Source organism: Equus caballus, chromosome 6 (genome assembly GCF_041296265.1).
Source record: "Equus caballus isolate H_3958 breed thoroughbred chromosome 6, TB-T2T, whole genome shotgun sequence".
Taxonomy (NCBI): domain Eukaryota; kingdom Metazoa; phylum Chordata; class Mammalia; order Perissodactyla; family Equidae; genus Equus; species Equus caballus.
Genome location: NC_091689.1, coordinates 53,839,834 through 53,866,279, shown reverse-complemented (window position 1 = coordinate 53,866,279; position 26,446 = coordinate 53,839,834). Strand labels below are relative to the sequence as shown.

The 26,446-nt window shown below is 42.0% G+C and overlaps 1 long non-coding RNA gene across 1 annotated transcript in view; it reads right to left on the bottom strand.

Moving 5' to 3' along the window:
* Positions 1–271: 271 nt before the first annotated feature.
* The window catches only part of LOC102150077 (uncharacterized), a 30,670-nt gene continuing 4,495 nt past the window's right edge, over positions 272–26,446 (bottom strand). The window contains exons 2-6 of the long non-coding RNA XR_001380958.3: positions 26,146–26,377; positions 25,510–25,607; positions 24,954–25,078; positions 21,540–22,138; positions 272–4,303 (exon numbers count right to left, since the gene is read on the bottom strand). This is a non-coding gene — a long non-coding RNA (uncharacterized lncRNA). The remainder of the gene's footprint in view (positions 4,304–21,539; positions 22,139–24,953; positions 25,079–25,509; positions 25,608–26,145; positions 26,378–26,446) is intronic.

Here is a 26,446-nt window from a genome sequence, read left to right as displayed (position 1 = left end):
TCCATCTCTAAGAGTAAATAAAGTAATAACAGGAAACCACCAAACTCTTTACTAGGAAAAAATAAATATTTATTTCTACTCTATGGAAACTTTTGTGAAGTAGTAGGCAATAATAATGTGTCGGGGTTATTTGCCCAATTTCTCCCAATTTTAGCATCTGATTAATTTCCTTGGATCTGACTCCCTGGATTTCCTAGGGGACTGTTTGGTTTCTTGGGGTGTGTGTGTGTGTGTGTGTGTGTGTGTGTTTTAAATCAGCGATGGCAAGTAGTTTCAGGAATACAGTTTATTATATGGTAAGAGGCTGGCAGAGAAGTTCCCTAAGTCCATTCATTCATTCAACGTTACTGAACACTTACTTCATGCTAAGAGCTGTGCTAGGTACTAAGGGTACAATGACGAGAAAAACACCCAGAGAAGACTGCAGCTGAAGTAAGCTGAGTGAGGAGAGGTCTCATCCATGGATTGATGCTGGCTCTGGTTCTGATTCTGGCTCCAGACTCGCTGCTCAATTCAATCCTCTTTGGCTTGCTGGGCCCACAGTGTTCCTTGACACAGAGATGACCTTCACGGAATGTAGTCACATTCTGACCAGATCCCTCTGCTGGGTCAGACTCATCTCACTGCCCTGACACCGCTGGTAGACCTGACTCACTCCCCCAACCAGGCTGCAGGCGGGTGTAGATGCCCAGAGGAGTTCTCCCACAGCCACACCTCCTCCAGCCTTTCCAGAAAGTCCCCTCAAGGATTCCTGCATTCCAGCAACCAGCCCTTCCAGTTGGGCAGAAATTTCTTGCCTTGGCAATCAAGAGGCATTTTGTTTCGCTTTGTTTTAAAAGCACAGTACATCCCCAGGCAGCCCCACCCTCTGTTCTAATTCCATTAAGTCTCTTTCTTTTAGATCTTTATTTTCGTGCATTAGAAAGGGGGACTGGGAGAGAAGTAAAGAGCAAGGTTGATAAAATGAGAGTCCTCCATAAACAGATGAAAATTAAGGGTCCCTTTTATCCCTGGCTGTCCCTTTACTTTCTCCTTCCTCAAATCTGTCACCTCCGAACATCAAACACTCGAGCTTGGGCCCAGTCTCCTCACCCAAGGAGTGGGAGACCGCCTTCATTGAGCTGAAATAGACAATGTCACAGGAGTCAGCAATAATTACAGGATAACGCAGACACCTGTGTCTTCAGAAAATAACACATATGCACACTGTTCTTGATTTAAAACTAACAATGTCATGCTAATATAATTAATGCCTCATTCATTAGGTCTAGTGGGGAATGAGCTGTTTTACATAATTGATTCTCCAAGATTGCTTGAGCTTAAAATTTGGAGAATCAAATCACTTAAACATTTTTCGTTGTTATGAAAACCTTTCTAAATATCTTGTATTATTCTCTATTTTTATAAATAAAGCTCACCCACCATCATTTATTACCCTCAATAAGGACAGAACCACGTCTGTCATCACATATTCAGTAGCCGGTGGAGTACTCAGGCTCCCAATACATGTTTGTAGAACAAATAATAAATAATTATAACCTCCAATATTGAACTTTGATGTGGAAAAATAACGAACTCTTGGGCTTTGGAATTATGAAACGCTGTCTGCCCTTACTCAGATGATGTTTTTTGCATTCTTATTGTGCTTTTATATTCTGCTGTCTCTTCCCTCACCATGAAGCTGCCAGCTTCTTGCTTCTGTTTCTAGAAGTTTCTCCCTGCCCCATTAATGCACTGATGCTAATCTGCTGTAGAACAGAATTAAGTTTATTAGGTCATGCCTGAAATAAAAGTAAATAGTCTCTAAGAGAGGAGGAGCAGCTCTGTGAATTTTTGATGCCCATGATGGCCACCCCAAGGCCTTTTCTGCTTCCTTCTGGCTTCTCAGCTGTGTTTCAGATGGCTGCGCATGCTGTGTGAGCAACTCCCAGATAAGTCAAGCGTTACCATAAGAGCCACAACAGAAACTTGCAATAAATGAGTCTCACATTGGTTAGAACATCGTGCCGTATGTCATCCAGGAAAAGATTGCTTCTGATCATAGGATCTGACATCTAAATTAACTGGTTCTTCCACATTTGTGAGCCAAACCCAAGAAGGGTCACACTCCAGACAAGGGGGAACCTCTGATAGACTACAATATTCCTCAAAATTCAGGAGTAAACCTCTCCCAGGATATGCCCAATGTTCCACTTGCTGATACTTTGTGTCTAAGAGTCTTTCCCTCCATGGGTCCAGGAGACTCCAAATGCATTGCATAATCAATCCAACAGGATTGAGAGTTTCCCAGAGTTTCCATGGAGTTGAAAGAATCTCTGCTTTGTGCTAAATGGCTCTCTGAAAACAGATGAAAAGCAAAAGGGTGAAAATCCTGATTTTGAATGTACTGAGAAATCATTTCGACTTCAATAACATATTCTGTCACTCACAAAGAGTTCAATGAACATAGCAATGAACTGGTCCAAAACAGTGAGGGAGGAAGTGAGGAGATGAGATTAGCCTCGGACCCCTTGAATCGCACCCTTGGTGAGGTCTCTAATGCCATCTCATTCCAAAGCAGAGTGGTTAAGCCAAGAGATTTCTTCCCCCTACACAGTCTTGGGTAGGGCCAGAGAATTCTTTGTTGGTTGGAGTAAGGGAAGGGCCAGGAGGCAGAACTCAAGCCTCACCCCTGAGTCAGCACCTCGCCAGGTGACCTCGGACAGGCTGTCTTTCAGATTCCTTCTCGGTCTGAAACCTAAGTGATGACTGTACCCTCTGCTCCCAGCGCGGTGTGAGACTCTGTTAATTGGTGTTTGGAAAAGCTTGCATCTTCAAATGAAATCCTTTACAACTTTTGAGCTCTGTTCTTAGCTGAGTCCTAGTACAGTTGGATTTTCTTGACTACGGCCATGGGGCTTCTATAATTTCCCTTTGGAGAACTAATTCTATAACCCTAAGAGTGTTGTGGTGAAACAATGCCTTTATAAACCTCTTATGTTTCCCTCTGACTCATTTTCCATTTCAACATGGACTCCTTCAACTCTAAGAAAAATTCTTTTAAAAATTTGAATTCTAAAAATATGTGGTATAACTGGATTTTTCTAAATCAAATTGTGGATTGAATGCAGTGGTAAATCTTGCTTGCTTAAAAAATTTAACTTTGGATTTTTCGGAAAACATTATGTTTTTCAAAGTGAATAGCTATCTTTTGATATTATCTTTTTGAACAGCTATATTGAGGTATAATTGACATACAATAAAATACGCTGTTTAGACTGTACAATTTGAAAAGTTTTGACGTACATATGCATTCATAAAACCATTGCCACAATCAAGATAATGAACATGCCCAAACTTTCCTTATGCCCTTTTGTAATCTCTGTCTTTCTTTCCCCTAAAGCTTGCTAGAAATTTATATAAAGAGAATCAAAAAGCAAGTGCTCTCTTTTGTCCAAATTTTTTCAGTCAGTATAATCATTTTGAGATTTATTCCATGTTGTTGGGTGTATCATGCTTCACTTCTTTTTCATGGCTGAATAGTATTCCATTGTATGGATATAGCTCATTTGTTTACTTCTTCACTTGTTGATGGATGTTTGGGTTGTTTCCAGTTGGGGGCTATTACAAACAAAGCTGCTATGGACATTTGTGTACAAGTCTTTGCATGAATATATCCCTTCATTTCTCTTGGTGTGGAATGGCTAAGTCCTATGGTACAATACTATTTTCTGAGGCAATCTTGAATAACTGGATATTGTGTTTGGAGAAAAACATGATACATGTGAACTCCTACATATAATTCTCTTGACACCTGCAAGTGTTTATCATAGAGGCAAAAAAAAAACCATATACTTTCTTCTTCTTTCCTTATATCATGATAATAACAGAATTTGCCTTTATGATGCACAGTGCATTTTATAAAATGCTTTTGAATATATTATCTTAACATATCCTTACACGGAATTTCTTCTTTTCTCTGGTGCAGTCCAACTGATTGTCTTCTGACACAGCAGTAACATCTCCAAGACTAAGGAAGTATTGTAGATGTGTTCTCAAAAGAACTACTATCCACATTTCTTTTGCTCCCTCATTTCTCAAAGGGCAACGCTTACCATAGATCATACTCCCTTCCCAAAGGCTGCATTGTCTCTACCTCAAAGTAATCAGCAGAGTGTAGATCAGATCCTCCATTTGTCTGCTCTGGGCCGCTGTCTTTCTCTCTCTCATTTCACATGTCTACGGACTCACCAGTCAGTAACGCTGCAGTTTATATCTTACGAGCTTCATAGCTTGACTCCGACTTCTTCACAGATAAGTTCCACTGAAAAGACACAGAAACTTTGTTATATAATTCTCAAACTCTGAATCATCTCACCATGTTAAGTGAGAAAATAATACTATTTGGTAGACACTGTTGAAAACTAAACTTGCATTTTCACTCTTTTATGCCAGGAATAACTTTATTCAATGGTTGAAGACAAATTTTAAGGAGACCTCTAGAATCTTTACTCTAAAAATCTCATCCTGTCTCCGTCCCTGCTTCCCTGCCTTCTCCTCTCTTCACTCTTCCAATTTCTTCTCAGTTTTAGAGAGAGCTGCCAGTCAAAGACTGCAGGAGATAATTCTAAAAAGAGCATTTGGCTTTGGGACAATTGGTTTCCCATTGCAAAAATTAGGTTATATCCCACCCTATGCAAAAGTATAATTTAACATGGATTTTAAAAATTAAAATAGAACTACAAAAGCAATGAGAAAAAGATGGAATTTTAAAAAATAATATTAGGATGGGAAAAGTCTTCCTAAGTAAGATACAAAACCTAGAATGCATAAAGAAAATGGATTGATAAATTGATTATGCAAATTTTCCATTTCTAAATGTGAAAGATATTATAACAAAGTTAAAAAGTCAGAGGCAGATTTGGAGAAAATACTTGCCATATATATAAAATGGGAAAGATTACTACTCTCAATATATAAAAAGCTTTCTACATTGAATTTTACCCTCTAGATTTTTGTATTTTGCTGTATGTAAATTTTACCTAAAAAAATAAAAAGGACCGTAAACAAATATTAAATTCTGTTATAACCATCAGAAGGATTTAGTGTACTGATATCTGTAACTTACTTTGAAATGTACAAACGGTAGATTGATAAACAAATAAAGGGATAGATAGATGGAAACATATCTGATAAAGTAAATATAGCAAAACATTAATTATCAGTTCTAGAAGGTAGGTATATAGATGTTTACTATACAATTTCTTCAACTTTTCTGTATGCTTGAAAATTTTCATAATAAAATGTTGAGGAAAGGCCCCCTAAAATGAATAATACATATAACTCTTAAGAACAGTAAACAAAGCAAATTAACAGACAATTTGAAGTAAAGGAAAACAAACTGCCAAAAATAAAAGAGAATGTTCAATCTCACTTGGAATCAGCAAAAATTTGTAAAGCTTGACAACATCCAACAGAAATACACACACAGGGAAAAACATGTGTAAGGATATTTTCTGCTTTTTTCGTTTAACGTAGAAAAAGAAAGGAAAGGAAAAAAAGAAAAGAAACAACCCAAACATCCCTCTCTGGGGAAGTGGTTAGATATCAGCATACCCATGATACAGAACCCTATACAGATCAAAATAGAGTGAAGTCGTTCTGTATGTATGACATGAACGATTTCCAGGGTTTACTGGTTCATTGAGGAAATGAGCAGCACAGAATGAGTAGTATGAAATGACCATGGTGGGGGGTCAGAATTGGCCACCCCAAAATGTATCTCTTTGCCTGGATTATTTTCAAGAACGGAAGACTCTGACAGAAACTTTGACCTCCCCACAACTGCCTAAGAGAAATTTAAGATAACCACAGACAACTCTGGGTATTGGTAGACTTCAAGGGTCCTTGCTAAGCCCATTCTTATCAAAGTTCACTTTACCAAACATTTGCTTGTCCACGTCCATGTGAATTGCCCTCCTCCTCTTTAAAGTCCCAAACTATTACCCCCAAAACCCTGCCCTGTCTTTAGCTGAAGATGATATTTAAGCTGGCACCTCTGCCGTTCTGGTGAGTTACCCAGTTTTCCTGGGTTTCTGCCATGTATACATGTTATAAAGCTTTGTTGGATTTTCTCCTCTTATTCTGTTCCATGTCAATTTAATTCATAAGCCAGCCAGAAGGACCTAGAGTGGGTAGAGGAATTGTCTTCCTTCTCTACACCATTTACATAAAAAATAATAATGGAACTATGAGTGTACGCCAACACACAGACAAAAGGTCCCAAAGCATACATATTTGATCTGTGAATTCATTTTAGCAAACAGTAAAATTAGAGGGAGAGTAAAAGGGCATTTAAGATTCTAACCTGTAGACTTCAATATTATTTGAATTTTTTACAACAGGCATGTAATACTTCAGCAACGTTTTAAATTACCTAAATTGATCCAAGATGCGAATAATGCCTATTATCTAAATAGCCCTAAAACACCCTGTGAAAATTGCGAAATTCAGTCAAGAATCCACATGTTTTTCCTGCCTAACTTCAAAGGCCTGAAGTCTTGTAGACAAAACATCTGGGGATCTTTTACAGGATTTTTCCTGACTTTTCATCTGAATGTCTCAGCATTCACATCTATTAAGCCAAGTAGTCACAAGCCTGTAAATCATGTGAAAGTTCTTTCTTCTCCCAACTGCATCCCCCTAGGGCTTAACCCAACTCTGGATGTAGAGTCTGGTCCCAATAGAAGCCCTATTGAGGGAAAAGTGTCCTGAAACAGAATGGAATGTATTCGGAGCTAAATGCTAAAAATTAGATGGGTCAGGGAGGGAGGATTTTACAAAAACACTGCTAGCCAAAGGGAAGAGAGGCAAAGATAGGAAGAAAAAGCAGAAGGAAAGCTGAGGCAGAGGGAGAAGAGTAAGGAAAGGGTTTTGATTTAAAGTTTGCAACACTCTGACCCATGAAAGAATGCAGAAGGAATTTCGCCACCTAGGCACGCACATATTCTTGCGAGTACAGCTCAGTTCAGGAAACCAGAAGAGGCAGACAGAAGAGTAAAATATGCCTTCAAAGTGAAGGTTCTAGATACGCAGACACGGAGAAAGGAACAGGAAGAGCTGAGTTGGGGTACAGTCTCTGAAAGATTGCCTGCCAGCAATGAACAGGTTCCCTGTCCATGGAGAGCCTAGGGACATTTTACAGATTTTTTTTTTTTTGGTTTAAGTATGCTTTCTTTTATTTGGTGAGGAAGATTGGCCCTGACTAACATCTGTTGCCAATCTTCGTCTTTTCTTTTTTTTCTCCCCAAAGCCCCAGCACATAGTTGTATATCCTAGTTGTAGGTCATTCTAGTTCTTCTATGTGGAATGTCGCCACAGCACGGTTCGATGAGCTGTGCATAGGTCCGCACCCAGGATCCAAAATCATTGAGCCCCAGGCCGCAGAAGGAGATTGTGCGAACTTAACCACTGGGCCACCAGCAAGCCCCTTACAGACATCCTTGTCATGAGTAGGGGAGCATTCAGCTTCTTGTGGCTTCTCTGGTGGGGATTGGATGGCTTGCATCCACAATCTGGCAAAAATACCTGTGTCGAGGTGAAGAGGTAATGTGGCCAAGACCAGAATGCCATTCGCAGGGCATGTTTCTCACTACCTCTGCTGAAGAAAAACTCACTCTGTGCTTAGGACGGAGTCATGGGAATCCTGTTCACATGTCCTCATTTTACACCTCAGTTCATTCAACACACATGCATTGGGTACCTAATTGGTACCAGACACTGTGCTTTTTTCTGGAAATGCAAAAACGAGTGGCATGACCCTCTTCCCAAGAATCTCACAGTCTGGTGGGTAAATATTTACAATACGATGGATGTTTGTGAAAGGTACAGCGACAGCACAAAGTCAACAGAGCTCAACTGCTGGGGAGAGGAAGAGACAGGCCCAGTGTCACAGAAGGTGAGCTCTGAGCTGTGCTTTAAAGATGAGTAGGAGCTCAAGAGAATGAGACGATAAGCCAAAGACTGGGAGAAAATATTTGCAAAAGACACATCTGATAAAGGATTGTCATCCAAAATATACAAAGAATGCTTAAAATTCAACAATAAGAAACAACCAGATTAAAAAGTGGCCAAAAGATCTGATCAGACACCTCACCAAAGAAAATACGCAGATGGAAACGAAGCATGTGAAAAGATGCTCAACATCATTTATCATTAAGGAATTGCACATTAAAATAACAATGAGATACAACTACACACCAATTAGAATGGCCAAATCCAGAACACTGACAACACCAAATGCTAGTGAGGACGTGAAATAACAGGAACTCTCATTCATTTACTGATGGGAATGCAAAATGGTACGGCCACTTTGGATGACATTTTGGCAGTTCATTACAAAACTAAATATACTGTTACCAAATGACCCAGCAATCATGTTCCTTGGTATTTACACAAAGCAGTTGGAAAGTGTGTCCACACAGAAACCTGCACACGGATGTTTATGGCTGCTTTATTTGTAACTGCCAGAACTTGGAAGCAACCAAGATGTCCTTCAGGAAGTGAGCAGACAAACAAACTGTGGTGCATCCAGACAATGGAATATTATTCAGTGCAGAAAGAAATGAGCTATCAGGCCGTGAAGAGACATGAAGGAAACTTAAGACATATTACGAAATGAAAGAAGCCAGTCTGAAAATGCTACATACTGTATGATTCAACTATATGACGTTCTGGCCAAAATTATGGTGACAGTCAAAAGATCAGTGGTTGCCAGGGGTTGACGGGTGGGAAGGATGAATAGGTGGAACACAGAGGATTTTTAGGGCAGTGAAACTGTACTGCATAATCCTACAATGGTGGATAAGTGTTATCATATCTTTGTCAAAACTCATAGAACGTGCAACACCAAGAATGAACCCTAAGGTGAACTATGGACTTTGGGTGGTGATGACATATCAATGTTGGTTCATCATCAATTGTAATAAATGGACCACTCGGGGGATACTGGGTGAGGCTGCGAGGGGGAGGTAGAAAGTATGAGGGAACTCTTTGGGCTTTCCATTCAATTTTGCTGTGAACCTAAAACTTCTCTATAAATTCAAGACTATTTAAAAGAGGGGGAAATAAAGAGTAGGAGGTGCAGCTCCAGCTATCATACACGTCAACACAGGCTCCCCCTGTAGGTAAGAGACAGGCAAAGTCACGCCCTCTGGACTACAAGTGAAGCACTCATGTGAATAAATACAGAGATATATTTTAAAATATCATAATCATATTTGATGAGTTCACCAGGGGACCGAGGTTGGGGAAAGTCAGATTATGAATGTGAACACTAAGCACCAAAAACGGTATGCTGTAAACTCCCAATACATGGAGGCTGTTATCCTTATTATCATCCTCCTCCACTTCATCATCACCATTATTAACAGCATTCCAGGAAGGGAGAGCAACATGTCTAAAGCACAGAGACAATAAAGCTGTTGAGAGTTCATAGAGCGTGTCGTGTCTCTGGAACACAGGAATTGAGGTAGGAGCAGTGAGGGGGAAGGCCAGGTCTTGCAGAACCATAATGACTCCCAAAGAACTTTGGTCTTTATCTGCAGGCAAACAGAGATAATCATAAGCAAGAGAATACATGCAATCAGAATTGCATTTCTGAAAGATTGGGGATGGGAGCCAGCCTGGAAGCCGGTGCTGTTGTCCAAGAGAGGAATTACACTGTTCTGGACCAAGTAGCAGGGGCAATAGCGGTGAAATGGAGATGGAGCTGGTAGAATTGATAGACTTTAGTGACCGCTTAGATATTGGAGTTGAGGGAGAAGAAGAGAGAGAGGTCTAGGGTGGTATTTGGATTTGTGATTTTAGTAAACAAGAATGGTGGGCACATTAAGGGAAACCACAAGTTGGGCCAAGGCAGTGAGGTAAGGAGAGGAGAGCAAAGGGCGTGTGAGTTCTCTGTCTCTAAGCAGAGGATGGCCACAGGCGTCATGGCACCATCAATGATCAACATCGGCAGCATGATGAAGACTAAATACGGCCCTGCCACTCTGCTGAGCCTTCTGCCTACATTATCTCATTGAATCCTCCCAACAACCTTATGAAATAAATATTGTGCTATTCTTGTTTTACAGTCGAGGAAACTGAGGCTTACAAACTTGCCCAAGGTCACATAGTAAGTGGTGGCGCAGAGATCCAAACCTATTCTCTCTGACTGCAAAGCCCACGTTCTCTAAACCAACACACTCTATGGACTCATTGAATCGCCACCACCTCCAGCCCTTTCTCCTTTGTGTGACTTAGAAACATGTGACCTTATCCTCCTTGCAGAGGCAGTCCCCATCTGGATGCATAGCTTGGTGAGAGAGCCCACTCCTCTCAGCTGGGGACCCTGGGCAGGGTGCAGTCTGCACAACTGTACATGGTGTCCCCGGGTCCCACTATAAGGAGTCATGCTCCAGTTTGGCTAAATGACACTTCCCAGAGGAATGGTCCTTTTCTGCACGTGCTGCTCCCTCCTTTGCCTGGACAGTATGCCCTGGGAACTAAATGAGCCATCATGATGAGGTAGGGTTTTCATTAAAAAAAAAAAGTAGAACTAGGGGTGAAAACCGGACCAAGAGGAAATAAAAGATGGATGTACATTTGGTACATTTTTCATGAGAACCTTTGGGACTCTGAAATTTGCTTTCCTCAGCAATGTGGAGTAATAGCAATTGCTACAGTTAATTAATGGCTATGACTTTTAGCATAGCAGTTTCCAAATGCCAGTCCTTGGGCCAAGTAAGTCCCTGATGAAGTGTCGCTGCAAAGCGAAATGAGAAAAATAAGGGTAATGCAATACACTTGTGTCTGTGTAGGTATGATGCATATTACATAAATATGTACATATCAGTATAACTTTTCTAATTGCCGTTCTTGGGAAGAACTTTCCTTTATTCTGAGGCTATCTTCTCATCTTTAGAGTATTTTTTACATTCCAAGCAGCAACTCCAAAATTCTGGAACAACTATTGCATTTAGTAGATCTTATTTAATCATTTAACCAAATTCATTAAGCATCTACTCTTTGCCAGGCTCTAGGGGTGCCCCAGAGAATAAGATCAGCCAACTGCTGCTCTTACAGAGGTTACCTAGCAGGAAAGATGGGTACTGATGATGTCATAAGGAGCTCAAGGAACACTGTAGAGAGAAGCACAGGGTGATACAGGAGCATATGGCAGACAACCTCACCTTGCTGGGAGGATCTGGGAAGATTTCATTGAGAAAATGGCACTTAAGTCAAAACCTACAGGATGAGTAGGAATTTGCTGGATGAAGTGGCCCTAAGTGGCAGCAAAGAGTGAGGGAGGCTTGGGGAATAGAAGAAAGGTGGTAGCTACGTCACGGGAGCGCTTTACTGGTTTACATCTAGTCTCTGGCTAAATAGGAAAGTTCCCCCAGCACAGAGTAAGCGAGAATTAGACTCCTAGTCTGTGTCTCCAGAGGGTGCTCCTGACTCCTTGCAGCAAAGTCACCAGCTAACACGTGTCTGACTGTACACTACCAAGCACTTTTTGATAAATAGTAAGTGTCCAATGAGTAAGATTCTGTCACTAGCTGGCAAGGTTGGGCAAACAGATGACTTTGCTGACTGCTCTGTGCTTCGTTTTTCTCACGTCTAGAATAAGGGGCTTAGATTAAATAAGCTCCAAGGCCTCTTCTGGGGCAAACATCCCATAATGATAAATGTATAACAGCTACCATTTATTGAGCATTTAAAATTTGAAGCCACTGCGCTAGATTTTGTATCTGTATCATCAACAATGTCCATCACAGCCCCACAAGGGAGGTACTATTGCCACCATTTCTAGATGAGAAACCCTGAGACACAGAGCAGAAGTTCCAAGGTCACACACTAGTACGTAGCAGATCCAGGATTCAAACCCAGTTCTGTCTGATTCCAAAATCCACGTTCTCTCCATCAGTCTGTGCACACCACCATGAAGTCGCATGATGTTCTATGATTCAGTCATGGTGTTCCACTGGTATTCTTCAGCCTGCCACTCAGAGTGTCTTCTGTGCCAGTCTTCTCCTTGGCTCTAATCAGACTGGCCTCCTGGCTGGTCCACTATACTCATCCCCGTGCAGTACTCTGCTTATGCTGTTCATCCTTGATCTCCCCATCACCGCCTCCTTCTCCCACTAGAACGAAATCAAATAAGCAACTAGACAATGACCCAGAAACAAAACACACTGAGCATGGTCAGACAAGCACACGGGAGTATATATTTGAAGTTCCACTGGGCCTATGGAGCAGCCTTGGAATAGTAGAGGGAGGGACAAGATAAAGGTCTTGGTGGGCAGGTCAGCATCAAGGAGCTTCTGCAAGTGTGGCAACTGGAGCAAGTACAGTGGCACACCTGCAGTAGAAGACACAAAGATCCAGGCATGATGCTGGCCAAAAGTGGCCCAGGATATGGCAGTGGAATTCCTAGGACTGTGAAACTGGGTTGACAACTAAGCACTTCAGCCCTGACTAACAAGGCAAGAAACACCCCAAGAATAGAGCCCAAGATTGGAGCTTGGCCCCAAGGGACAAAGAAGGAGCCCAATTTATTGATGAAGGATGCCTTATATGAGCCAGCCTAACCAGAAAACATCCCAAATAGGAAGAGTTGTCCCAGGTGTTGGGACAATTTAAGTCTGATGTCTGGGACGGGGAACAAGTGAGATCATTACATTTATCTTGGCTACTTTGGTTCTAATCCTAGCCCTGATGCTTACTAGCTGGGTAACCTTGAACAAGTTGTTGGGAGGCAATTCTCCAGGGGTCTCTCACAAGTTTTCATGTCTTGTGAGAGAGGCACAGACTACCCTTTGTTCCAGATTTATCTTTTCAAGGACACTTGGATAATAAACAGCCTTGAAGATAGTTTCCCTTTGGAACAAAAATCAAGAAGGCTTACTGCCCATTATAAAAGACTTGGGTTCACTAAGCTCAGGATTCCTCTTCTGTAATGAAATCCACCTCATGTGCAGGTGTCATCTTGTCCACTTTGGATATTTACTCAACAAATTCTATTCTTTCCTTCCACCATCTCATCTCAGAGACATGGTATGGGGATCATAAAAAGGGCTTACTATAAATGCTAATGTGCTCCATTATAAATAATTATTATTAGCAATACAAACTCTACACCTTCTTCAAGACCCAGCTCATTTCTTTATCTCCATGATGACCTTTTCAAATACTCCACGACAGAGGTTAGTCACATACTTTACACATATCATCAAAAATTTTGATGCTTACTTCTTGAGTGTTATTTTTAGCTCCTGACTTGATGATTAGTGGTCGAGGGAAGGGATCAGATCTGCCTCCTCTGCTGGATCAGGCATCTACACTTAGCTTTATGGCAAAGATGCCCAGTCAACACTGGTAAATTGACTAAGTCTCATATGTCACCATTCTACATACCTATTACCAAGAGAAGCTCAAGAAAAGTCAATAGGAAAGAATGTTAATTGTTTCTAATCAGTTTTACTGTCTCCGTGATACAGGCTTTATAGTCTGGAGAAAGGGCAGCTTGGTAAAAGCTGTTTGTGGGATGGCAAGCCCATTGAACTTATCTGAAAGGCTGATTTAGCAGTTAATGTGTTCATAGGATATTTGCATCAAGTGTATTATTAAGCACAAACCTAAGTATTTATATATGCAAAGTAAACTGCAATAATTCGTATAAGTTCTTTCCAGCAACTCAGCGTGTGGAACAGACCATCTGGCCACCTACAGGAAACAGTCAGGGTCAAACCTCAGAAGCCACATCTTTGCTCTGTTCCTGGGATCTCTGAACCACAAAACATGTCTTCTAGTCCTAAAAGATATTATAGTATTAAGTTCTGAGCTATTATGGTCAGCAAGCAATAGCTTTTATGAGCCAAAGCAAAACTAAAGCAATAAGAGCCAAAATTAAGCTGATACTACAAACAGTTATTATATTAGTGCCATCATCATACACATTTGGAGTATCCAGGCAGTTTATTCCCTCCAAGGCACTTGTCCTGCAAGGTGGGTAGTGGTGCCTTGCTCATGGCCTCACGGTCTAACAGCTATGCACCATAGACACATGGTTAACTAAGAGCTGGGAACGCTCTCTCAGTGAGTTATACCAAAGATACTAAACTGTTTCTACAGAGCCCCAGCACAAATCCAAAACGCTACTGTCATTCAGTAACATAGTCCACAAAGTAATAAGAATCTGTCATTTCACAAACCTGCAAATGAGCATTTGCATTCTCAGAAAGTGCCTAAATGTGGAAATCTCTCTGTGTTAGAATCTGGCCACATTTCAGCACTTCATCTCCTGTGAGTAGAGAGAATAGAGGAGGGTACTGTGGGGGATCAGAATTTGCCACCCCAAAATGTGTCTCCTTGGCTTGATTATTTTTAAAAAAACAAAAGACTCTGAAAGAAACTTTGACCTTCTTCCTAACTGCCTAAAGGAATTTAAGACAGAAGGCCTGTTCCAGCAAGGTACTATAGTATAATATAAACTAGGTGTGATAGACAGGGAGGAACCTAACAAGGGCGATTTAATCAAAGTCCTCTCCATCTCTCATTATCTTTGCAATGCATGGTCAACATTTGTTTATCAAACATTTGCTTTTCTTTTTTTATGTAAATTTCCTTCTGCCCCTTTGAAGTCCCAAACCACTACACCCAACACCCTCCTTTGTCTTTAGCAAGAGATGGTATTTAAGGCAATGGCTTCAGCCATTTTGGTAAGTTATTCAGATTTCCTGGGTTTCTCCTATCTATACATGTTTTAAGCTTTGTTTTATTTTCTCCTGTTACTCCATCTAATGTCAACTTAATTCTGAGACCTGCCAGGAGGACCTAAAGGGTAAAGGAATAATTCTTCCTCCCTTACACACTACAGAGAGAATTTTCCGGTCCCCTTATCTCCTATGCTCTGTACTTATCATTCCCCATGTTCCTTACCTTGGATTTTCAAAAAAAAACAGGGCTCTAGGGTAACATTCAACCTGTGAAATTAAGTGAAATCATGAACATAATGTGTCTGGTGCATTATAAGTATTCACTGAATGTTAATTCACTTCTCTCTTTCCTTCTGCCTAAAGAAACTAGAAATTAAGGATAAGAAAGTGCCACCAAACCCAAGAGGGCAGTGACAGTGAGAGACTATAGTCCACTTCATCATATGCTGCCTCCATCCCAGCCAGCCACGTGTGGGACAGAGGCCAAGGGGGAAACCTAGGCATCTGTTACCACTAGAGATGGGAAAATGTATTCTTTAAAAACCTGAGTTGTGAAAAGATCCACTCAGATTGATAGATCCTAATCTTCCTGATAGGTTCAGGTTCTCTCTAGGGAGATGACACATCCTATTGAGAGTGTTCACTCGGGCCGTCAAGAACTGGAATGTCGCCATCTCTTTCTTTCACCAAGGTATAAGGGATCTGCAATGCGATTGAATGCTAGTGAGCTAGACTGACAGCCAGCCTTGACCATTCATAGTTGTACACTTGTCACCCAGAGACATTCCTAAAACACTCTCCACGTCCAATACTTTGTTTCTAAGCTGCGTTTGCTTAGAGGAGCCAAGGCAGAACGATGCCAGATGGCCACACAGCAGAATCGGTCCAAGCCAGAAAAATCCAGGATGGCGATCGGGTGCCAGGCGCAAAAGGAAAAATGCGAAAGGTGCTGTGCGCACGAAGGGAAGATCTGAGCATGCGCCAAATGCCGCTGCCCCAAGCAATGTCGTGGAGACCCTGCCCCTTCACGTCTCATAAGAACTGTGCTCACTTTCCCTTTGGGGAAAAATTATTTTAGAGCACGAGCTCTGCCTCCTCCATTCATTAATCAATGAATAAACTTTCTACTCTGCTATTCCAAACCCAAACCCAGTCTCGTTCTATTGGCGCCAGCGGCTCCGGGCAAAAGGACCCACTTGCAGGTCGCCGGCCCCTTAGGGCTCAGTAACACATTGACAACCTCCAAATCACCCTCTATGCGGTCACTCCCATGCAGGCAGCCAGGCCAACCATGCCACCGCCGCCCGGCTGGGACCAGAGCAGACCTCTGACACACCCTTGATTGATGAACACTTCAGAGTTAATTAAAAATCAGAAACAATGGGACTGATCTTCTCACAAACCAATATATTGTTGTTGTTTTTTATGCCTAAAAGGTGAAATTCTAAACTTGGGCAAGTCAAAATGCTCTCTCTATAAATTAAGTACAATTTTGCCTGACAGCAGATAGCAGATAATGTCAAGTATAAATAGCTTTGAGAGCTTAAGATGAAAAGCCCAGTTCTCTTCGCTGTTTGTGATGTTATTTTGCAGAAATCCTCGGTTCCTGCCTTCCTCTTTTTTCCTGTGTCTTCCTCTTCCTCCATCAGAGGAAAGAGAGCTGGAGCGAGTGCTCAGGGCCGGCGTCTCTGGTTTGCCAGGAGGGAAGGAAAGACGAAAACGAGACTCTGAGTGCAGCTCTGAATTTAAGTCACCGAAGTTTAAAGATGACTTGGAAGAAATTAACCTCTTAAAACCAAAACTTCAGATAAGGAGCAATTTTGTGACTGGAAGTATGAGAGCGACTTGTGGTACCTGCCACACAAATGTTGATGTTTTAATGAGTGTTTTTGCTTCTTTTATTCAAGGGCCCTGGAATGCTTTAGGATGAAAGGCCCCAGGAGCCTGAAAGGGATTAATGACAGGCTTTGGGTGTGATTATCCTCCCACTGAGCCACCTGCAATCTAGAGGGCAGAGGTGAGTTTTCAGCCTGAGGCACTCAGGTGACCTGCAGTTTTTGCTGCTTCAGAAAACCTCCCCAGGAATGACCAACAGCACCAAGAAAAGAGGAGGGCAGGGAGACCAATAACACTCAGAACAAGCGTAGCATGGGGGAGACTGACCACGTTGCCAGATGGTGTTCTCAGTACCTTTCACTTCATCCTGACAACAGTATGATTTTCCATGTTCCAGACGAGGACACGGAGGCACACGGAGGTTAAGTAACTTGCTCAAATTTAAACATCTTAGAAGTGGTACAAGACAGGATTTCAATCCAAGCAGGCTGATTTTGGAAACTAAGCGCATGACAGAAAGAGAGACAAAGCTATTTAATCCTGTCCATTTCATAAGACTTGACCAACTCTTGACCAAGGCGGGAATAGAGCCCCCAGACTCCCGAGCTCGTTCCTCCATCAGTACCCCTGGTCTTGTCATTGATGAATGCCAGTCCTCTCCACTGTGCCCAAGAAAGCATGCGAAAGGAAGCTCAGGAAAATCAGGGGATCTGCTGGGCATCTGTTCCTCGAGTCTGTCTAAGAAGCTGCTGTGTCAGGTCAGATTGAAAGATCTAACAGCTAGAGGCTGAAGGAGGACTGCATTTAGCTCGGGGTGTAAACTTGCAAATACAGACAAAGTGGAGCTCATTTACAGGAGCAACAGGATGGTGAAAGATCAGGAGACTCCAGCAAATAGGGAATTGTGAAGGGACTAGAGATAGCCTGGAAAAGAAAAGACTCAGAAGACACAAGAGCTAAATTCAAAGATCTGATCTGTTTTCATGGGAAGAAGGATGAGGCCCTGCCTGGTGACCCCAGGGGCAAGAATTTTCACAAAGGCAAAGAAGCTAATTTCAGCTAATGCTCAGAGTGGTCCAAAGACTCCTGGACTGCCTAGGCTGAGTAAAGGTATCTAAGCACCAACTAGAAGACCAACAGCATCCTTGTTAGTAAGACATCCTTTCACTTCTAAAAGAATCCTGGTTTGGATCTAAATTACTGGTCACTAGATAGAGGGAACACAGCCCCTCAGCTCCTTGGATAACTTGTGTAGGTTTCAAAGCATCTCCAAGCATGTAATTTTCAAATTTGCATATACAAGACTTTTTGAGATAATAATCCTGTTAATGCCTTGTCAGTAAAAGGATTATACTTTTTATCTACTTTTACATCATTTCAAATGTGGTAATTGAACATATTCCTTCCTAAGCTTGCTCCATGTTGCTCTATCTGTGAGCTCCAACCAGCAGAGGAAAGAAGCCAAGGAATGTTGTTCTCAATGGAAAAGGCAGGAGAGCTCTGTTTGACTTGGAATTCCAGGGCCTGTGACAGGCAGGGTGGAGAGGGACTGAGCTCTGTGAGCAGGGTGTTCTTCGGGGCCTAGGGAACTTGGTGAAAGAATCGAGTTCAAAACAAATGAGAGGGAAGGCAGAAGGAGCAAGTGAGGACCAGGCCTGGAGCCTCTGTGTGCTGGTGGAAAACAGGCTCAGGGATGCTGCTGTCCTTTCCTTTTCCAGCTTCTTCTTGTTGTTGTTACTTTGTTTTGCTTGGTGCTTTTTTTTTTTTTTTTTTTTTGTAAGAAAATGTATCACAAGCCTAGGGTTAAATAGTAATTTTTAATTACAGTTTATAGGGAGGGAGGAATTAAGAGAAAAAGCAAACCAAAAAAAACGAGAGAGAGCCTCTTAGGAGACCACAGTCAAAGAAAGTCATACAGGAAGATGAAATAACTAGATCCTCATGCAGTCTCTGGTGCCAGAGAATGCCGCCTCAATCAGAGGGCCAGGCTCTCTAAAGTTTCCTCCTAGTTTATGAAGCTGCGATTCTAGCAAAGAGGAACTTGGGTCCATGCAGTGTGACAGAACAGGGGCCGCTCGGCTGGGAGTCGCCTTGTCCCCTGCTTGGATTTGGGACCGTAACTTAATCACCTCCCCTCTTGGAGCCTCAGGGTCCACATGAAACCTTTAGGACAGATGTTCCCAAGGTCCTTTCTAACTGTGAAGTTCAGTGATTGGGGGATTAAAGTCTAAAGGAGCTTGAAATTGCCCTGGAAATGCCTTCCTCCAGGTGAAGTAATGAAATGGGGAGAATGGCAGGAAGGGAATTTGCCCATGAACGTCTTGAAGTGTTTGTGAAAAGGAACAGAGCTGATGAGAAATGTAAGCAAGGAAGCCCCCAGACTTTTCCAGGGGATCAGTTACCTCTGTCCCACTCCATATCTTGTGATTACCAATGAGGGGGGCAAAAGCAGCCTCAGACGGCCCCTGTGTTCTGGAAATTGCCTCAAAAAATGACATGATGGGGCGCCGGCCTGGTGGCATAGCCGTTAGGTTCATGCACTCTGCTTCAGTGGCCCAGGGTTTGCAAGTTCTGATCCTGGGTGCAGACCTACACACTACTTATCAAGCCATGCTGTGGCAGGCTTCCCATATATAAAGTAGAGGAAGATGGGCATGGATGTTAGCTCAGGGCCAATCTTCCTCAGCAAAAAGATTAGAATTGATGGTGGATGTTAGCTGAGGGCCAATCTTCCTCAAAAAAAAAAAAAAAATGATGCAATGGGGGCCGGCGCCATGGCATAGTGGTTAAGTTCAGTGCACTCTTCTTCGTCAGCCCAGGTTCTCGGGTTCAGATGCCCAGTGCAGACCTATACCACTTGTCAACCATGCTGTGGTGGTGACCCACATATAAAGTGGAGGAAGATTGGTGCAGATCTTAGCTCAGGGCTAATCTTCCTCAAGCAAAAAAAATAGGAAAGATTGGCAACAGATGTTAGCTCAGGACGAATCTTCCTCACCAAAAAAAAAAAAAATGATGGGTGGTAATGGTGACAACTGGTAGTGTCCCTTCTCCTGAAGGACCGAAGGAGGCACAGATAGGAGACCTACATGTCATCAGCTGATTTTGTCATTAGCCGGGTCAGGCTTCAAGCTCCATGGACCAGGTGTACAAGAGGGTTACCCAACACCACGAGTTCTGTAGACGGGGAAATCTGGCAAAACATGGAATGGACAGGGGAGGTGTCCAGGTAGAAATATTCATAGAAGACCCTGAAAGCACCAGGAAGCCAAAATAGTTGGGGACTGGTTATCTTCCCCCAGGGAAATTCTGTTCTGGGGTCCCCAACAGCACCACAAACACTGCCAGTTGCCACCTAAATGCCTGCCAGGAGCCATAGGGGATCTGGCAAAACAGTGACTGGTCAGTGCAAACACAGAAGTGTAGAGTGAGAGGGCCACATTCATGCACATCTCCTCTTGCTTCCGAAGAGCAGGTTTGAGTCTGTGTTGCTTTGGAACGATTGACAGCACAGTCTGTGAGCTGCAGCCCTAGGGCCATGGAGGGGGCATGTCCCCGAAAGTGCTCTGTACAGCAATCCTTCCTGGAAGCCAGCAAAGTACATGATGCTCTGAAGGTAACTGATTCCTATCTCTGGGCAAGAAACCTTCAATAAAGACCCACGCCCTTAGGAGAGTGACATCGTGACGGGACTTGTGTGTACTGAAGCCTGTGTATCCGGCTCTCCAACGGCCTCGCTTTTATGTACGCTGTCTCAGCGGATGCTTATGACAAGCCCGGGAAGTAAACAGAAATGATACTATCAGGTCCATTTTAAAAATAAGAAAACTGAGACTCAAAGTGACCTAAGGACAGATTCCAGCTCCCAGGGCTGGCGAGTGTCAGAGCATAGACTTTGGTGTCTAACCGAACGAAAGCCAGTACTTCAAAGAAGAAAGAAAGGAGGTCTAACCAATCCTCTTTGATTTGCTTCAGAATCTGTTTTCACTCCTCCCACTGCAGATAGAATGCCCAGGGAGAGAAGGGCGTGCTCTCCTTCGTGAGAGGCTCCAAATCCCCAGCAAATCCCTCACCTCTCCCCTGCTCCCACCCCACGCTCGCGCAACCCCACTCCCCGGGCTCACACGGGTGGAAAAGTTAATAACAACTCCCGCTGCACCCAGGCACCAATTAGTCCTGCAAGTATTGCACACCCACGCAGTCCTCGCAAGCCCTGCAGGGCTTTATGGCCACAGAGAAAATGCTGTCTTTATTCTCAGGGAATTTACAGTCTTCAGAGGAATTAGGAGAAGATGCGTATCAGGTTACACATGGCATCGCATGCTCCACAAGATGCCAGGATTAATAGGAGTCCATGAAATCTAAATATAGGTGGACAACGTCTCGGCCAGGGGAAAATCGTTAGGGTTTGGTCATACCTCTATTTCTAAAGCTAATTGCTTGAACAAGTATATTTGTCTTGCTCACTGCCATTAGGAAATAAAAAAACGTATTTGCATATTTTCAAAGGCAGGCTTAGATTTTGTGAGCCTTGCATTTACTATGACTACAAGTAATATACTGCACAATTCCTTTTAACCTTTTTAATTCCTTCTCTGTCAATTATGACTATTAATAATAATAAGTTCTATCAATGAGATGTTTACTCTGTGCCCGGCACTATAAAATACTCTATATTTATTATCTCATTTAATTCCCTCAAGGACCCTGTGAAGTAGCTGTCATTATCTCCGCTGTTCAGATAAGGAAACTGAGAACTAGAGAGATTTTGAATAAACTGGCTCAAAGTCATGTAGCTTATAAGTAGAAAAAGTAGATTTGACCCAAGGCCTGTCTAAATCTAAAACTCTTAAGAAGCTGACATTTCCTCATTTTAGCTTTATGACATCCTTATGAAGGAAGTAGGAAAGGGTTTATGAAACCTTTTAAAGATGAGGAAACAGATTATTCACTGTTTCAATGACTTACCTGAGAGTTTCCGCACCAACCCTGCCACTCCATTCTCCTTACAATCCATCCCCTCATCTTCCTACAGTAGCAGCAACTCCTTACATCAAGAGGGAAGGCCAGAATATTACAACCAGTCTTGAGGCTGAAGTGTAAGCAGAAGTGCCATCCACGCATTTTTGAACCATTCTTTGCTACACGGTTAGTATCACATCCAAATGTTAGAAATAGTACGCTTTACCCAGCAGAGCAGGCAGATGGCTTGGAATCTTCAAAGTCAAGCTGGAAATGACCCACGTTTGAGAAAACTCCTGCCCTGGAACTCTCTCAAGCCACATGATGCCAGAGATGGATGGAACCTTGAGCAGACTCCCATGAGCACTGATCCACTTAACACTGGCAGTTATGTTGGAATCAATGATGACTCAGCAGGCTCCAAACCCCACTGGAATTCCTCTCCACCAGCCCTGTCCACTCTCAGTTTGCCTCCATGGAGATTCACCGTCTCTGAACTTCTGCCATATTTGTTAATCATCCTAGCAAGGTCAGCGAAACGTGCGTCCAGGCCACGGTACTCCTGCTTGCACAGAACTCCCCAGAGAACTGCGGTCCTGCTGTAACTTATCAGAAAGTCACATGTCACAAGCTATATAGTCACATCCTCAGGTTCCTCGTGGGTAAAACAGTATTAATAAATCCACCTAACTGCATTATAGGGATTAAATGAGGCAATGAACAAAAAGCCCATAGCACAGTACCTTGTAAGTAGGTCAATGAATATTAGCTAGCCAATATTATGTTATACATTACATTATATTATAAATAATAATATAATACTATTTATTATTATTATTACTACTGATGAGGAACTTAAGTACGTTGAATTTAATTAAGGAGAGTATGACTAATCAGTATGCAATTGGATTTTTTTTAACTCTGAATTGGATCATTTCTCAGCCAAGCAGTGACTTAAGAAAGAAAAAGACGAGAGGTGGAATTATTCATACAGTCAGTTTGCATCATGTTGCGCCTGTGATGTCTGAATGGATGGGGGAAAGAAGGCAAGGTTGGGAGCCACCTACCTTTGTGTGTTAGAGAAAGGAAGGCTTGCATGAAGAGGTTGTATTTTTCAGACCTTTGCTCCTTTACTCACAGAATCCCTACATAGCCAGTTCTTCCATGTCAAAAATTAAAAGCAATAAGGCTCAGAGAGAACATGCCTTCCTGAAAGTGTGTGTATGAGCTGAGGGTGAGGATGTGAGTTGAAGCAATTTCCATTTCTATCACTGTATTAGTTTCCTAAGGCTGCTGTAACAAATTAACATAAACTTGATGGCTTAAAATAGCAGAAATTTACACTCTCGGATTTCTAGAGGCTCAAGTCTGCAAGCTGTTTCATTGGCCCAAATCAAGGTGTTAGCAGGGCTGCACTCCCTCTGGAGGCTCAGGAGCGAATACTTCCTTGCCTCTTCCAACTTCTGGTGGCTGCCAGCATTCCTTGGCTTGTGGCCACATCACTCCAGTCTGTGCCTCCATGGCCACATTGTCTTCTCCTCTTCTCTGTGTGTCAAATCTCGCTCTGCCTCCCTCCGATAAGGATGCACGTGGCTGCATTTAGGGCCCACCCTGATGATCCAGGATAATCTCCACAACCCAAAGCCCTTAATTTCATCATATCTGCAAAGTCGTTTTTTGGCATATAAGGTGACATTCACAGGTTCCTGAGATTAGGACGTGGATATCTTTGGGGGTTGGGGGTGCATTTTGAGCCTACCACAACCATTTTTTCTGCTAAACTCTGCACCCAGTTCTGTTTATTATACAACTTCCACCAGACCCAGAAGGGGAGATCTTGGAGATGCTGCTGAGACGGCTACTCTCCTTGACTTTCAAGAGGTTTTTCTCCAGAGCACCACCCAAAAGCTTCAGACACCAGAACAATCTGCGCTCATTCGATCCATTTCGAGTCAGTAAATGAGAACTGAGCAAGCACCTGTGTTTCAGACACCGCAGGAATTTCAGAGATGAGGAAAGTAGACCTTTTGCCCCCGGGAATGAACCAGGTGCAACCAGTGGACACAGTGGTCCCACTTTGTGAACAATAACAGAACAAACGAGAGATCAATTGTAATGAAGACCAGAAGCCACAATGGGACAAAAGCCCTGGTCCCAAAAAGATCTAACGCCAGCTCCAGACATATCCACATCTACTCTCAAAACATAGTCAGGGACTGTTTAGGGGTCTCTAGACACTTTTAATATTTTGGGGGAGGGATGTCAGAAATAATTTAAAATTCATGGAAAAATTGCAAGAATAAGAATAATACAAAGAATAGCCATCTACCCTTTTCCCAAATTTACCTATTGTTACAATTTTACCTCATTTGCTTTATCATTTGCACTCTCTCATTCTCTCTCTCATAGATAAACTTTTCTAAAGCTTCTGATAATAAATTCCTTAAATACTTTATTGTGTATTTTTTAAGATTAAGGATATTTTCTTACGTAACCATAATGCAGTTATCAACTTTACTAAATTTAGCATTGATGCAATACTTTTACCTAATCAAGCGTCAGGTTTCCAATTCTGTCAATTGACTCAGTAAAGTCCTTTCTTTTTATTTTCATTCCTTCTCCAGCACAGAATCCAGACTAGGATCTGATATTGCATGTAGTTGTCTTGTCTCGTTAATTTCCTTAATCTGGAATATTTCCCTAGCTTCTCCTTGCCTTTTGTGACATTGACATTTTCGAAGAATACAGTCCAACTTTTTTTTAATATAAAGTGACCATTTTGGATTTGCTCAGTGTTTTCTTGTGTTTAGATTCAGGTTACACAGTCTCCACCTGAACACCACACAAGCGACGCTATGCCCTGCTCAGGGTTTCACATCTAGTGACACACAATGTCCATCTGCCCTTCATTGGTCATGCCAATTTTAACCACCTGGTCAAAGCGTCATCTGATTTCTTTACTGTACAGTTACTTTTCCCCTTGTAATTAATAGGCAATCTATGGGAAGACACTTTAAGACCATCAGAATAGTCTGCGTCTCATCAAAAGTTTTCCCTATATGCAGTGTCATTCATGATTGCAATGATTGTGTAAACCTGTCTTTACTATAATAGTTGCAAAATGATGATTTCCCAACTCCAGCGTGCCTTCCCCATTTCCTAGTCCACTCCTTGCTTTGTGCAGTAAACAAGAGCCTTCCTTTCTCCCTTGTTTGTTTGTTTACTCTATCTGCCTATGTGTTTATCAATATGAGCTCATTAATTCCTGTTTTCTCCAATGGTTTATCATTCAATGCTGTACTAACCAGCAGAAATCCCTTCCAGGTGGTTCATGTATCCTTGTAAAATGCCCCTCATCATATTTTTTTCAAGCATTTCTTTACTTTCTGGCATAATGTTCCAAGTTCATCTTGTACCTACCTTGTCCCAGTTCTGGAATTGGCCATTTCTTTGAGGAGCTCTTAGTATTACAGGACAAGATTTGAGCGCTAGGTGCTCATTGCTACTGGGGAGTCTTTGCTTCTAGGCCCTTTCAGTAGACAAAGCTAGAAAAAATATACATGTATTTATACATATACAGATAAATTTAATACACACCTACATAGTATACATATACATACACACAAATATATATACATGGGCACAAATGTATATATATGTATACATATTGTGCATATATATATATACACACACACACATACACACATATATGAAGTCATGAGTTCACACTGATGCCTCTAATTCCAATCCACCCCCATAGAGTCCCTTCTTGCCTTCCCCCATTCCACATTCTGATGTCCCTTTCCCATATGGGAATTCTAGCTCCCAACAGCATTAACACATTTGCATTTGCCCAGTGTCACAATGCATCTAAAATAGTTCCAATACTGCATGGCACATCACCACAAGATGAATAAGGTCTATATACTAAAAAGAGCTCAGGAGTTGGGTGCAATTCTCCCTCACTCAACCTCACCCAAGACAGAAGGTAAATGGTCAAACGCTATGTTCATGAGTTCCTTGAATTTGCTCTTTCTTTTGCTTTTTCCCCTTCAGTGTAGTTGTAGTATTTATCTGAAAAACAATTAGGTTCATTTGTTTCAATTTGTTTTCAGTTTAAGGTTTTTCTTTCCCTTTCCATCTTGTTTTAATTTTACTTTCAAATACGTACAACATTAATGTGCTTCCAAAAGTCAAAACTATACAAAAAATATTATTCTCAGACAAGCGTCACTCCCTCCTGAATCACTGCCATCCTCTTCCTCTAGTAAGGAATCAGCCTTATTGTATTCTGGTTTGTCTTTCCTGTGTTTCTTTCGGTAACAATAAGCAGATATATGTATGTTTTATTTCCCCTTCTTTCTTACACCAAAAATAGCATACTATATACCCTCTTTAGCACTTTCCATTTTTTTCAGTTAATATTTCCTGAAAATCATTTCACGTCAGTTCATAGAAATCTCCCTCGTTTTGTCTTTTCGGGGTTTTTTTACACAGTTGCACAGTACTCCATTGTGTGTATGTACCATATTTTATTCACCTACTTTCCTGTGCTTGGAGATTCAGGTAGTTTGCAATATTTTACAATTACAAATAGTGCCGCAATGAATACCTTTGTGCATACGTATCCTGATATTGACAGAGGCGCATCTTCAGGGTAAATTCCTAGAATTAGGATTTCTGCGGTCAAGGGATAAAAGCGTACGTAGCTTTGTTAAATCCTGCCAAATTCTCCTCCGTAGGGCTGGGACATGTTGAAGTCCCACCAGCAATGAATGGAAGTGGCTGTTTCCCCGTAGCCTCATCAACAGAGGATAATCGTCAAGCTTTTGAATTTTGCCAATCTGACGGATAAGAAATGATACCTCATTGTAGGTTTAATTTGCATTACTTTTACTATAAGTGAAGTTGAA